At 36.8% G+C, this 14,824-nt stretch overlaps 2 non-coding genes across 2 annotated transcripts; both read left to right on the top strand.

The window, feature by feature from the left end:
• The first annotated feature begins 5,048 nt into the window (after window positions 1-5,048).
• Window positions 5,049-5,155, top strand: LOC128032149 (small nucleolar RNA R71). Its single transcript, XR_008188278.1, has one exon. It is a non-coding gene; the product is annotated as a small nucleolar RNA R71 (small nucleolar RNA).
• Window positions 5,156-14,227: 9,072 nt separating this feature from the next.
• On the top strand, window positions 14,228-14,334 carry LOC128032337 (small nucleolar RNA R71). Its single transcript, XR_008188464.1, has one exon. It is a non-coding gene; the product is annotated as a small nucleolar RNA R71 (small nucleolar RNA).
• Window positions 14,335-14,824: the final 490 nt, after the last annotated feature.

The following is a 14,824-nucleotide window of genomic DNA, read 5'->3' as shown; positions in this document are numbered from 1 at the left end:
ATGAAAAAAAGAAGAATAGATGGGTGAAATTTATAGTGAATGGAGTAAGAGCTAGAGTAGAATTCTTAAAAATTCTAAGTTCTAATTCTACTCAAAGTAAATAACAAGTAATAATTAATATAATGCATATTAAATTATTATTTGCTATTAATTTATTAAGATAAAAACTTATCGAATAAAATATGGTTAAATTAAAATAATGCTAACTCTAAATAAAGTCGATAATCATTAATATATATATTATAATGGATATAATTATATATTAACAATTATCATCTTTTCTTTTCTTTTATTGAACTAAAACATTTATTCTAGATGTTTTTCAAAATATTTACAAAAAGAGGTCACAAGTGGTCCCGCTTAAGTTCCATTCTCCTAGAAAGAATTTATTTAAACATACTAATCCCGAAAATATACACTAAATCATTTAGTCAAATAGAAGAACAAGAAAAAATAAATATCTGATAAAATGAATGAGATTTGATTCTATTCAATTTTATCTCCCCAGTAATATTTCAAGCATTGAACATTAACTTGAAAATTACCTCCTTTACCTTGAAGTTCAACAAGTCCGTATGGATAGACTCGATGAATCATAAATGGACCGGACCAACGTGATTTTAACATACCTGGAAAGAACCTTAATCTGGAATTGAGTAACAAGACTTGCTGACCTGCTTCAAATTCTCGAACTCGAATGTGCTTGTCATGCCATTTCTTGAGTCTCTCATTAAGTAATTTGGCATTCTCGTATGAAGACATTCAGAATTCTTCTAACTCGTTAAGTTGAAGCATCCGTTTCCTTTTAGCACTTTTAAGATCCAAGTTGAGTCATTGGAGAGCCTAGTAAGCTTTGTGTTCTAACTCCAAGGGTGGTTGGCAGGCTTTCCCAAAGACTAACCTATGGGATGACATCCTTAAAGGTATTTTGTATGCTATCCTGTAGGTCCATAAAGCATCATCCATTCTTTTGGACCAATCTAGTCGATTCGGGAAAACTACCTTCTTAAGTATACCTTTGATCTCCTTGTTTGTCAGTTCAACTTGTCCATTCGTTTGCGGATGGTAAGCTGTAGCGACTTTGTGTTTCACTCCAAGTTTATATAATAACCATTTCAACCACTTATTCACAAAATGGGACCGTTCAATACTACTGATGGCTCTTGGGGTTCCAAACCTTGTGAACACATGTTTCTGCAAAAACTTTATTACAACCTTAGCATCGTTTTTCGGATATGCCTCTGCCTCAACCCACTTAGACTCATAGTCTACTACTACTAATACGTACTTGTGAGCAAAAGACAGAGGAAAAGGATCGAGAAAGTTAATACCTCAAACATCGAATAATTCTACCTCAATGATGTTTGTTTGAGGCATCTCATTTCTGTTGGTGACATTTCTGACCCTTTGAAATCGATCACAACTCTTTACGTAAGCATATGTATCTTTGAATAGTGTTGGCCAAAAGAATTCGGCTTGCAATACCTTGGCTGCAGTACATGTACCTCTGAAGTGTCCCCCACTCGGAGCTGAGTGACAATGGTATAAAATCTTATGTACTTCATATTCTGCTACGCATCTCCTGATCATTTGATCTGCACACTTTTTAAATAAATACGGTTCTTCCCAGAAATAGTACTTCACATTGTGAAGAATCTTTTTCTTTTGAGGATACGTCTTATCAATCGGCATCAAACCACAAGCTAAAAAGTTAGCAATATCAACAAACCAAGGGGTATTATAAACATGATTTACCTTTAGCATGTGTTCATCTGGAAATGTCTCTCGAATTGGTATAAGAGGAAAGTTCCCTTCTTGTGGCTCCAATATGGACAAGTGGTCTGCTACTTGGTTTTCCACTCCCTTTCGATCTTGAATTTCTACATCGAACTCTTGAAGTAAAAGTACCCATCAGATCAGTCTCAGCTTAGCGTCTTTCTTGGCAAGTAAATACTTAATTGCCGAGTGGTTCGTATCAACAGTCACTTTGTTACCTACAAGATAAGATGAAAACTTGTCAAAAATAAACACAATAGCAAGTAACTCTTTTTCTGTTACCCTCTAATTCAGTTGAGCTCCTGTTAGAGTCTGACTCGCATAGTAGATGGGATGAAAAACTTTGTTCCTTCGCTGACCCATGACAGCTCCGATCGTGAAGTCACTTGCGTCACACATAAATTCAAATGGCAAATCCCAGTCTGGTGTGACTATTATGGGTGCCGATACTAACCGACTCTTTATATCATTGAAAGCTCTTAAGCACTCCTCATCAAATTTAAACGCTATGTCCTTCTCCAATAATTTGCATAAGGGTTTAGCAACTTTGGAGAAGTCCTTGATGAATCTTCGATAGAAACCAGCGTGGCCCAAAAAGCTCCTAACACCCTTTACAGATATTGGAGGTGGGAGTTTCTCAATAACATCTACCTTTTCTTTATCTACCTTGATCCCATATCTTGTTATCTGATGCCCTAGAACAATACCTTCTCGTACCATTAAAGGACACTTTTCCCAGTTAAGTACTAGGTTTGTTTCTTCGCATCGCCTTAGTACCTTAGCTAGATTGGTTAGGAAATCATCATATGTATCTCCGAATACTAAAAAATCATCCATAAAATCTCCAAATATTTCTCAACCATGTTAGTAAAAATAGACATCATACATTTTTGAAATGTAGCAGGTGCATTACACAAACCAAATGTCATGTCCCTAAATGCAAATGTACCGTACGGGCAGGTGAATGTTGTCTTATGTTGATCTTCCGGTGCTACTGTAATCTTATTATATCCTGAGTATCCATCGAGAAAACAATTATAGTCTTGCCCTGCAAGTCTATCCAGCATCCAACAATCGATGCAAATTCTCCATCCCGTAACCGTTCTAGTCGGTATCAACTCGTTATTCTCATTTTCAATGATCATGATACCTCTTCTCTTTGGCACGTACTGGACCAAACTTATCCATGAACTATCTGATATGGGGTAAATTATACCTACATCTAACCACTTGATGATTTTTTTCTTTACTACGTCCTTCATGATGGGGTTTAGTCTTCGTTTCCATCAACTGTCCCTTTTTCGCCATCTTCTAAGATAATCCTATGCATACAGATGGACTAATTCAGCGAATATCTGCTATGGTTCATCCGATAGCCTTCTTGAATTGTTTCAACACCAGGATGAGTTTCTCTTCTTGATTAGTAGTTAATTTTGCTGAAACAATCACAAGCAGAGTAGAAGAGTTACCTAAATAAACATATTTTAAATGTGAGGGAAGTACCTTCAGTTCTAATTTAGGTGGCTCCTCGATTGATGCTTTTGGTTGGGCATAGTCCCTTTTCTCTAACTCAAAAGATTAAAAGCGGGATTGCGAATTAAATCCCCTTTGATTAGCTTCTAACAAAGCTAAGTATTCATCCTCCTCTTCATCATTTGGAGGAGCTGGTGTCAAAATTTGTTCCAATGGGTCCTCAACATAATTAAGTTCCTTCTCTATGTTTAAATCTTATAAATTTGACATTGCAGAACATTCATCAATTTTGTTAGGAAATCGCATGGGCTTAAAAATGTTAAATGTTATCTGATCATCCTGAACATATATAGTAAGCTCGCCCTTCTGCACATCAATATGGGTCCATCCGGTTGCTAAGAATGGTCTTCCTAAGATGCTTGGCACCTCTTTGTCTACTTCAAAGTCTAGAATCACAAAGTCAGCATGAAAGATAAATTTGTCTACATGTACCAACACGTCCTCGAGTTTTCCTTATGGATGTGCTAAGGATCTATCTGCTAATTGAAGTGTAACCGTAGTAGGTCTAACTTCACCTATCCCCAACTTCCTAAATATTGACATGGGCATCAAGTTGATACTCACACCCAAGTCACATAGTGCCTTACCACAATACATTGCTCCAATATTGCAAGGTATGGTAAAACATCTAGGATCCTTCAACTTTGGGGGTAGTTTGTCTTAAAGATATGCATTGCATTCCTTCATTAGGGCTACAGTCTCAAATTCTCCAAGCCTTCATTTTTTAGATAGGATATCCTTCATGAATTTGACGTAGTTCGACATTTGTTCAAGTGCTTCAACCAACGGGATGTTGAAATGAAGTTGCTTGAGTACGTCTAGGAACTTCTTGAATTGAATTTCCTGCTTCTACTTCTGAAGTCTTTGAGGGTTGGGTGGTGGAGGTTTCTTTACTAGAACTAGTTGATTCATTTTCTGTGGCAATTCTGCATCTAATGGAGTTATTAGTTTATCAGAATTAGCTGGTTCAGAAGTTACCTTGTCAAATTTAGCAGATTCAATTTCTGGTGAAACTAGAATTTCACACTCGGTTGAACTTCCTTTGAGTCTTGAGCGTCAGCTGGCTCCTTCTCAACTTCGATAGAATTGGGCTCTAAATTCTTTCCGCTCCTCAATTTTAATGCTTTACAATACTCCTTCCCTAGATTCCTCAGATTCTCCGTATCACTAGGTAAAGCACCTTGTTGTCGGTTTCTGAGTTCAGTTGCAAGCTGGCTTACTTGATTCTCCAAATTCCTTAGAGAGGCATCATTTTTTCGCTATGTATGCCTTCAATAGATTCTCTAGGCTATTGGGTGGTTCAACTTGGGTTGGTTTCTGAGCTTGTTAGGAAACACTAGGTGGCTGGGTCGATCTAGGTTGGACATAATTGTTACTGGTTCCTGCCCCTTGGTTACTCCAGGAAAAATATGGGTGGTTTTCCATGATGGGTTATAAAAATTGGATTGCAGCCCTTACTTTCCTCAATTTTTGTTCTGGTTGCCCATGTAATACACATATTCTGGGTGGACATTCTTTGAACAAATGTCCTTCCCCACAATAAACGCAAGCTACATTTTCAAATTGTTTCAGTGGTTGTGCTGCAAAACTATTACACCCATTAGTAGTAAGATTTTTTAACATTGAGGATATTAATGATACTTGAGATGCGAGTGAAGTAGGAGCGTCTACTTCCCACTACCATCCTCGTGTAAGCATTGAGACCATTATAAAATGTATAAATTTGTATGCATTGTGGGATTCCGTGATGAGGGCACTTCCGTAATAATTCTTTGTACCTTTCCCATGCCTCACACAATGACTCATCATCCATTTGTTGGAAAGCAGTGATCTTGTTCCTCAACTTAGCATTCTTGCTAAGTGGGAAATACTTCATAAGGAATTTGTTTGCTAACTCTTGCCATGTTGAAATTGAGTTTGGTGGTAATTAGTTCAACCAAGCTCGAGCTCTGTCCCTTAGTGAATATGGGAACAACTTAAATCGTAATGCACCTTCAGGTACGCCAGCTAACTTGAAAGAATCGCTCACCTTCATAAATAGTCTTAAGTGTAGGTGAGGATCTTCGGTAGGCATTCCATTGAATTGACCCACGCCTAAAGCATCTTGAACATGATTGGCTTCAACTCAAACTATTGTGCCTCAATTTCAGGTCTCTTAATACCCGGATTAAGATCATGAAATACTGGCACGGCATACTATCTCAAATCTCTATCCCTATCATCAGTAATAACGGTCGGATTTTGAGCAAGGTTTGCTCCGTTTCCTTAATTCAGATTTTCGAAGTTCATCTCTTCAGTCATTCTCTAACTTGCTTGTCTTCTTCAATGTCGAAAAGTTCATTCAATCTCAGGGTCTACAGGGAGTAAATCAATGATTTGGTCAATACTCACAAACACCTGAAATAATCACAGAAAAATTAACTAAGTTAAAATTTGAAAATAAAAATAAACCAAAATGCAAAACTAACAACTTTACAAATAATGACTTTTTTAAAACACAGTCCTCAGCAACGACTCCAAAAACTTGGAATGACGGAAATGTGCAAATGTACACAATCGTAACAAGTAATAAAGTGGCAAGTTAATGTCGAGTTATCGTACCCACAGGGACTGTGAAAAGAATTATTTATGAATCCTATCTAAAACACTTTGGTGAAGAAAAACATTTTGTTTGAAGAGGGTGATTAAAAACTAAGATTTTAAACTAAGTAAACTAAATAAATAAATCTCAAATGCACGATTTTAAAATACGATTTTAATCAAGATGACATAATTGTGTTATATTAATTACATTTCTTAACTTAGAATTATTAAACTCAAGTTTATATTGTTACGAATAAGTTTACGGAAACTCGGTAATTTGCTAACTTATGAACATACTGACCTACCAAAATCCATTTATCTCTTGACTATATCCCTATGTCAATTCAACCGATTAAACAAATCTTAATAGGAAAATATGTTATTGTACATACATACTTATTAAATCAAAATAATCTCTTGTACATATCCCTATGTCAATTCAAACAATTAACTCGATTTAATAAGCACATAAAAGACTATGTGAGGTAACAAAGTATCCTTACCTTGAAACAGTTTAATCACAATAATCTTGTAAGTTATGCAAGGCAAATGTATCATCAGATACTATTGCTAATCTAACCCTCAGTTACCTTAGATGATTAAACATTCATTGATTAAGTACTGTGTCCATTAATTACAATTTCAATCAGTTTAAATAATTAATTCATTAGTTACCTAACAGTTGTAATGCAAGAATAACTTAGTCATGATTTTACTTAATCAAGCATCTTACCGAGGCCTATAACAACATGAACACAATTTCAATAATTTTAACAAACGAAATGCAATCAATCTAACATGAATTAAATTCAAGATAAATTGATTAAATTAAAAATTCCAACAACATAAATATTCATAGATATGTTCAGCATAACAACAACTAAAATTAAAGAGATAGGGAACAAGAATCAAATCCGGTGTTTTTTCGTGGCTTAACTAGTTGCTCCGTTCTTCATTCTCTATTGTCCTAGTCAACCAAGGCTACTATAAACACTTAATTGCTGCTCCAAATAGCTGATAAATGCCCCTTTACCAAGAGGAGAAATCGGCAAGAGAGCAAGGGAATTTTGGAATGGAAAAGAAGAGAGAAAGTGGAGAGAAGAGAGGAAAGATGTGAATGCTTGAGGTGTGTTTCTAAAATGACCAGATTAAGGGAGTTATTATAGCTGAGGAGGGTTGCTAAAATTAGCTAAAATTATCAGCCAAAGGGCCCTCCCTTGGCGGCCACACATGTGGCAAGTTTGATAGTTTCAACTTTGCTAATTTATGCTTGGGGCAAATTTATAAAGCCACAAATTGTGGAGTGGTTTGAATGCAACTTGAACAAGTCTTCACGGGCCTCTTTGCAAGCTTAAATAATCAGCTAATAAGCTGATTTGGGTCAACTCTTGGAAGGGTTATTGGCCTATCCATTTCTTGGTCGGTTCAGTTCACTCGGTTCAGTTCAACTGGAGCACTTTTTCATAATTAATTAGTTATAATTTATTAACCCAAATTAAATTGGATATAAATTAAAATTAATTATATTATGAACTAATACATATAATTTTGGACCGTCTTAGGCTGAAATTGTTTTTGCCTCGATACTTCAAATTGCTTCTCGATTTTGTGCTTTTAGTAGGGTCTGCCGAGCCATTTTTTGCCCTTTCCGCAAATTTGTCGAAAATAACCAAAATTCATCAAAATTAATTAAAAAATTAACTAAAATTCAAAATGTTCATGTTTTAAGTGCATTTTAATTATTTTTTAAAAATTAATTATTTTTTCGACAATAATTTTATTGAAACTTTATGATTTTAAGTTAAAAAGGGTATGTAAAAATGTGTAAATTTTCGTGTTTCCAAGAACGGTGTAACAAATCATTGAAACCACAGATCTTAGAGCTTTCAAGTTGCAATGGGTTGGATTAAATCTACCATAGTGAATCTTATCTCCCTGAAGTTGCAGTGGAGCAGATTGAAGTTACAAATCTTATACCCTTCAAGTTATAGTGGGTCGGATTAAATCTACGATAGCGAATCTTACCTCCCGGAAGTTACAGTCGAGTAGATTGAAGCTACTAATTCTCAACCCCTGAAGTTTCAGTGGGTTAGATTGAATCTACCATACTGGAACGACGAAAATGTGCAAGTGTACACAATCACAACAAGTAATAAAGTGACAAGTAAATGTCGAGTTATCGTACCCCTAGGGACTGTAAAAGAATTATTTATGAAAGTAAGTTTAAACACTTTTGTGAAAGAAAAATATTTGGATTTGGGAAATGATTAAAAACTAGAAAAGAAAGTAAAATAAAATAAAATAAAAGCTCATCATGAAGATCTGGGCTAGGTAGTGGAGCTCCAAACATTGAGGTTTCGATATCAGGTTCAGCTTCTGGTTCCATTGGTTTTGCCTCATTAGGGACTTCAGTTGATTGCTCTGGCCGGATCTTTGTGGGGTTATCTTCTCCTTCTTGGGGATCCTCACTTTCTTCAACTCATTGTTGTAGAACAGAATCTCCAGCTACTCAGTAGAGGTCCCAATCGGTGATTGTGCCCTGACTATACCCTGTCTTCTTTACATTTGCTAGAATTTTTGCTTTTAAGCACAGAATTGTTATCGTAAAGGGGAAATAGGCTGGGCCAGAATGTCTAACGACACAATTTCACATTTCTCTTAGAATGATTTTGCCCACATCAATTGTCTTTCCAGTTAGAATTGAGTATAATAGGACCATCCGCTCTAATGAAATTGTAGTCCCATGCGAACTAGGCATAAGGCTGAAACGGATGAAATAGAACCATACCTTCGCAAGTGGTGTCAAATATTCTTTTCGATACATGTGGATTCCTTGCTTTGACACAGTCCACTTAGAACCTGGAACTGTGAGTTTCTCGAGAATTTCTTCCAAATTTTCAGGCTTAATGTTGTTCAAATAAGAAGAATATTCATCGTTTTCGAAATCATATAATTCAAAGAACTTGGTAATAGCATTTGAATTTATTGGTACCTTGATTCCGTGAACTAGAACTTCGGTCAATTTGCTTGAGGTTAAATTCGCATAGAATTCACGAACTAGTTCCTCATCCACACTTAGACTCTTTTCACAAAACAATTCCCAGTTGAGGGCTTCAGCAACTTGACGAATACGTGCCATAAAGTCTCCGTAGTTACTTTCCTTCAATGTGAAGCCTTTCTCTGGATGCATCTGTTGATTTTTGAAGATACTTTCGTATCTTAATTTGGCTTCTTCACAGTGGAACTTATTTTTTGTTTCATCGATTTAGGCGGAGGCACGAGTTCTCTTGCGAGGCATGATTAACCTGAACATAAAATGGGAAAAATTATTTTCTCAAAAATTTAATTAATAAAAATTAGTAATAGTTCAATGATTTGAAAAATTAAATAATTGAATAAAATGAAAATTCAAGAGAAAATTCGGTCTTACCACCCTTTTAAAAAATTAATTAAAAGTAAAAGAGGTCGATTTAAGGTAGGTTAGGGGATTTGGCTAAGGATGGGTGAAGGTGTGTGCCGCAGAAGTGTTGGAAGGCTGCTAGGTGTACGGGCGGATGGGTGAGGAAGCGGGTAGCAACACGTAGTAGGGGTTGCGCGCAAGCAGCAACATGTGGAACCTTCGGCAAGCAGGCCTGATGCGTTGGGACGTGCGCAGGTGTGGCGCACAGGAGCAGGACACTACTTGGGCGATTGCTCGGGCTGGGGCGTGTGGTGTGCTGAGGCTACTAGCCAAGCAATGTGCGATTGAGGCTTGTGGCACTTAAGGGATTTGGTGCTTTGGGGTTTTGAGTGACGAATGAATGGGGGGGAAGTAAGGGTGAAATTTATAGTGGGAGAAGTAGGGATTATAGTAGAATTCTTAGAGAAATTTAATAATTTAAATATTCTAAGTCTAGTCCTACTCAAAGTTAACAACAATTAATAATGAAATTATCAATTGCTATTAAATTATTAAAACAAGAATAAAATATGATTAAAACTAAACTAATCCTAATTCTATGCTAAGTTGATAAAATTTAATATATAAATTATAAGAGATATAATTATATATTAAAGTTTATCATATTTATATAAATATCTATATAAAATATTTATTTTAGATGCCTTTTGGAAATATTTACAAAAGAGACACCTAGTTTATATTATTTACTAAATTAGCAACCAAATTTTAAAAATAATTCAATTAAGTCCCTAGGCTTAATGAAAATTTGAAATTGAGTTGTAATTTAAAAATTGGATCACAATTTGACCCTTTTATTTAAAAAATTAAAAATTTATTTTGTCATTCAAGGAATAATTTCTCAGAAAATTTTGTAAAAATCAATTCCCAGAAAGATTGGAGGGGTCACAAGCGGTCCTGCTTAAGTTCCAATCTCCTAGACAGAATTTATTTAAACATAATAAACCCGAAAAAATACCCTAAATAATTTATTAAAAACAAGAAAATTTAAATATCTGATCAACTGAACAAGATTTGATCCCGTTCAGGTTTTCCTCCATAGTATTGTTTCAAACGCTGAGCATTGACTTGGAAATTACCTCCCTTACCTTGGAGTTCAACAACTCCATATAGATAGACGTATTGAATCGTAAATGGACCGGACCAACGTGATTTTAACTTACTTGGGAAGAACTTCAATCTAGAATTAAATAACAAGACTTGCTGCAAATTCTCTAGCTCGAATGTGCTTGTCATGCCATCTCTTGAGTCTTTCTTTGAGTAATTTGGTATTTTTGTATGAGAACATTCATAATTCTTCTAGCTCATTGATTTGGAGCATCTGTTTCTCTCTAGCAAGCTTAAGATCCAGGTTGAGTCGTCGAAGAGCCGAGTAAGCTATGTGCTCTAACTCCAGAGATAGATGACAGGTTTTCCTAAAGACCAACCTGTAAACTTTTTAAACACATATGGCTCTTCTCAGAAATAGTACTTCACATCGTGAATAAAATTTTTCCTTTGTTGATATGTCTTTTTAATTGGCATGAAACCACAAGCTAAATAGTTAGCAATATAAGCAAACCAAGGGGTATTATAGACACGATTTACCTTTAGGATATGTTTGTTTGGAAACGTCTCTTGAATTAGTATAAGAGGAGAATTCCCTTCTTGTGGCTCCAATCTGGACAAGTGATCTGCTACTTGATTTTCGACTCCCTTTCGATCTTAAATTTCTAGATCAAACTCTTAAAGTAGAAGTACTCATTGGATCAGCCTCGTCTTAGCGTCTTTCTTCAGAAGTAAATACTTAATTGTCGAGTGGTCCGTATAGACAGTCACTTTGGTACCTACCAGATAAGATCGTAACTTGTCAAAAGCAAACACAATAGCAAGTAACTTTTTTTCTATTACCGTATAATTCAATTGAGCTCCTGTTAGGGTTCGACTTGCGTAGTAGATGGGATGAAAAACTTTGTTCCTTTGCTGGCCCAAGATAGCTCCAATTGCGAAGTCACTTGCGTCACAAATCAATTCGAATGGAAAATCCCAGTCTGGTCTGGTGTTTATGGGTGCCGTGACTAATCGACTTCAAATCGTTGAAGTCTTTTAAGCATTCCTCATCAAACTTGAATATAGAGCCCTTCTTCAATAATTTACATAAGGGTTTAGCAACTTTGGAGAAGTCCTTGATAAATCTTTTATAAAAATCGGCGTGGCCCAAAAAACACCAACACCCTTTACAGATGTTGCAGGTAGGAGTTTCTCAATAATGTCTACCTTTGCTTTGTCAACCTCGATCCCATGTCTCGTTATCCGATGCCCTAGAAAAACTCCTTCTCGTACCATAAAATGACACTTTTCCTAGTTGAGTACGAGATTCGTTTCTTCGCATCGCCTTAGTACCTTAGTTAGATTGGCTAAGCAATCATTGTAAGTATCTCAGAATACTGAAAAATCATCCATAAAAACTTCAAAATATTTCTCAACCATGTCAGTAAAGTTAGACATCATACATCTTTGAAATGTAGCAGGTACATTACATAAACCAAATTGTATGCGTCTAAATGCAAACGTACTGTACGGGTAGGTGAATGTCATTTTGTGTTGATCTTTCGGTGCTACTGTAATCTGATTATACCTTGAGTACCCATCGATAAAATAGTAGTAATCTCATCCTGCGAGTCTATCCAGCATCTGGTCCAAGAACGGTAAAGGAAAGTGATCTTTCCTAGTCGCCTTGTTCAGCTTCTGGTAATCGATGCAGATACTCCATCTCGTAACCGTTCTAGTCAGTATCAACTCATTGTTCTCATTTTCTACGACCATGATACCTCCTTTTTTTGGCATGCACTGGACCGCGCTTACCCATGAACTGTCTGAGATGGGATAGATGATACCCGCATCTAACCACTTGATAATCTCTTTCTTTACCATGTCCTTCAGGATGGGGTTCAGTCTCCGTTGTCCATCGATCGACCCCTTTTTTGCCATCTTCCAGGATAATCTTATGCATGCATAAAGAGAGGACTAATACTGCGAATATCAGCTATGGTCCATCCGATGGCCTTCTTGAATTGTTTCAGAACTAAGATAAGTTTCTCTTATTGCTTAGTGGTTAATTCTGCTGAAAGAATCACAGGCAGAGTAGAAGTGTTACCTAAATAAATGTATTTTTAATGAGAAGGTAATACATTGACTTCTAATTTTCCACTATTAAATCCTCGAAATCGGACACTGTAGAGCAATCATCCACTGTTCCAGGAAATCACATAGACTTAAAGACATTAAATGTTACCTGATCATCCTGAACACGCATAGTGAGCTCACCCTTCTGCATATCAATAAGGGTCCTTCCAGTTGCTAGGAACGGCCTTCCTAGGATGATTGGTACTTCTTTGTCTACTTCAAAATCTAGAATTACAAAGTCAGCAGGAAAGATAAACTTAGCTACACGTACGAATACGTTCTCGATTTTTCTTTCTAGATGTGCTAAGGATCGGTCTGCTAGTTGAAGCGTAACTGTAGTTGGTCTAACTTCTCCTATCCCTAGCGTCCTAAATATTGACATAGGCATCAAGTTGATACTTGGACCTAAGTCACATAATGCCTTAACACAATATGTTGCTCCAATGTTGCACGCTATGGTAAAACATCCAGTATCCTTCAATTTTGGGGGTAGTTTGTCTTGAAGATATGCACTGCATTCCTTCGTCAGAGCTACCGTATCAAATTCTCCATGTCTTTGTTTCTTAGACAAGATATCTTTCATGAACATAATATTTTGACATTTGCTCAAGTGCTTCAACCAATAGGATGTTGAAGTGAAGTTGCTTGAGTATGTCAAGAAACTTCTTGAATTGAATCTCCTGCTTCTGTTTCTAAAGTCTTTGAGGGTAGGGTGGTGGTGGTTTCATTGCTGGGACTGATTCTAGTTGATTCATCTTTGGCGGTAATTCTGCGTCTAACGACATTGTTAGTTGATCGAAATTAGCTGGTCCTGAGGTTACTTTGTCAGGTTTTGCAGATTCTGGTTCTGGTGAAACTGGAATTTCAACACTTGGTTGAACTTCTTCTGAATCTTGAGCGTCAGCTAGCTCATTTTCAACTCTGACAATGTTGGGCTCTACTGTCTTTTTGCTCCTCAATGTTAAAGCTTTACAATGTTCCTTCCCCAGATTTCTCGGATTCTCTGTGTCACTAGGTAGAGCACCTTGTGGTCGGTTCCTGAGTTCAGTAGCACCTTGTGGTCGGTTCCTTAGAGTGACGTCATTTTTCGCCATGTATGCCTTCATTAGATTCTCTAAGCTATTGGATGGTTCTGCTTAGGTTGGCTTCTGAACTTGTTGGGCGAAACTAGGCAGCTAAATTGGTCTAGGTTGGGCATAACCGTTACTGGTTCCAGCCCATTGGTTACTGTAGGAAAAGTTCGGGTGATTTTGATACGATGAGTTATAAAAGTTGGATTGCAGTCCTTGCCTTCCTCGGTTTTGATTTTGGTTACCCATGTAATATACGGATTCGGGGTTCGATGGACATTCTTCAAACAAATGTCCTTCCCCACAAAACACACAAGCTATATTCTCAAATTCGTTAGGTGGTTGGGCTGCAAAACTGTTAGACCCATTAGTGGTAAGATTCTTAAGCATTGAGGATATTAAAGATTCCTGAGATACGAGTGAAGTGAGAGCATCCACTTCATGTATTCCAGTGACTCATCTTCCTGACGCTGCTCGATTGGCTGGCCATTGATAATTGTTACTGGCAATCCTCTCAATAATTTTGTAGGCCTCATTATAAAACTTAAAAAGTAGAGCACCATTAGCAAAGGCGTCCACTACCATCCTCGTGTGAGCGTTGAGACCATTATAGAATGTCTCAAGTTGAATGCAATATGGGATTTCATGATGGGGGCACTTTCATAATAACTCTTTGTACCTTTCCCATGCCTTATACAGGGACTCATCATCCAATTGTTGGAAGACAGTGATCTCATTCCTCAACTTGGCATTTTCCTCGGTAGGAAATACTTCATGAGGAATCTCTCGTCTAACTCTTGCCATGTAAAAATGGAGTTAGTGGCAATCAGTTCAACTAGGCACGAGCTTTGTCCCTTAGTGAATATGGGAACAGCTTTAGTCGTAATGCATCTTCGGGTACTCTGGCTAACTTGAAAGAATCGATCACTTCCATAAATAGTCTTAAGTGAAGATGAAGATCTTTAGTAGGCATTCCACTGAATTGGCCCACAGTTTGAAGCATCTGGAACATGACTGGCTTTAGTTTGAATTGTTGTGCCTCGATTTCGGGTCTCCTAATACCTGGATTAATATCGTTAAATACTGACAGGGCATACTGTCGTAAAGCTCTATCCCTATCATCAGCAATAATAATAGGATTTTGAGTAAGGTTTGCTCTGTTTCCTTGATTCATATTCTCAAAGTTTACCTCTTCGGTCCTTCTCTGGTTCGCTTGTCTTCTTTGCTGTCAAAAGGT

This window comes from Gossypium raimondii, chromosome 8 (genome assembly GCF_025698545.1).
Source record: "Gossypium raimondii isolate GPD5lz chromosome 8, ASM2569854v1, whole genome shotgun sequence".
Taxonomy (NCBI): domain Eukaryota; kingdom Viridiplantae; phylum Streptophyta; class Magnoliopsida; order Malvales; family Malvaceae; genus Gossypium; species Gossypium raimondii.
The sequence above is the reverse complement of the archived record's forward strand: the minus strand, read 5'-3'. Positions and strand labels throughout refer to the sequence as shown.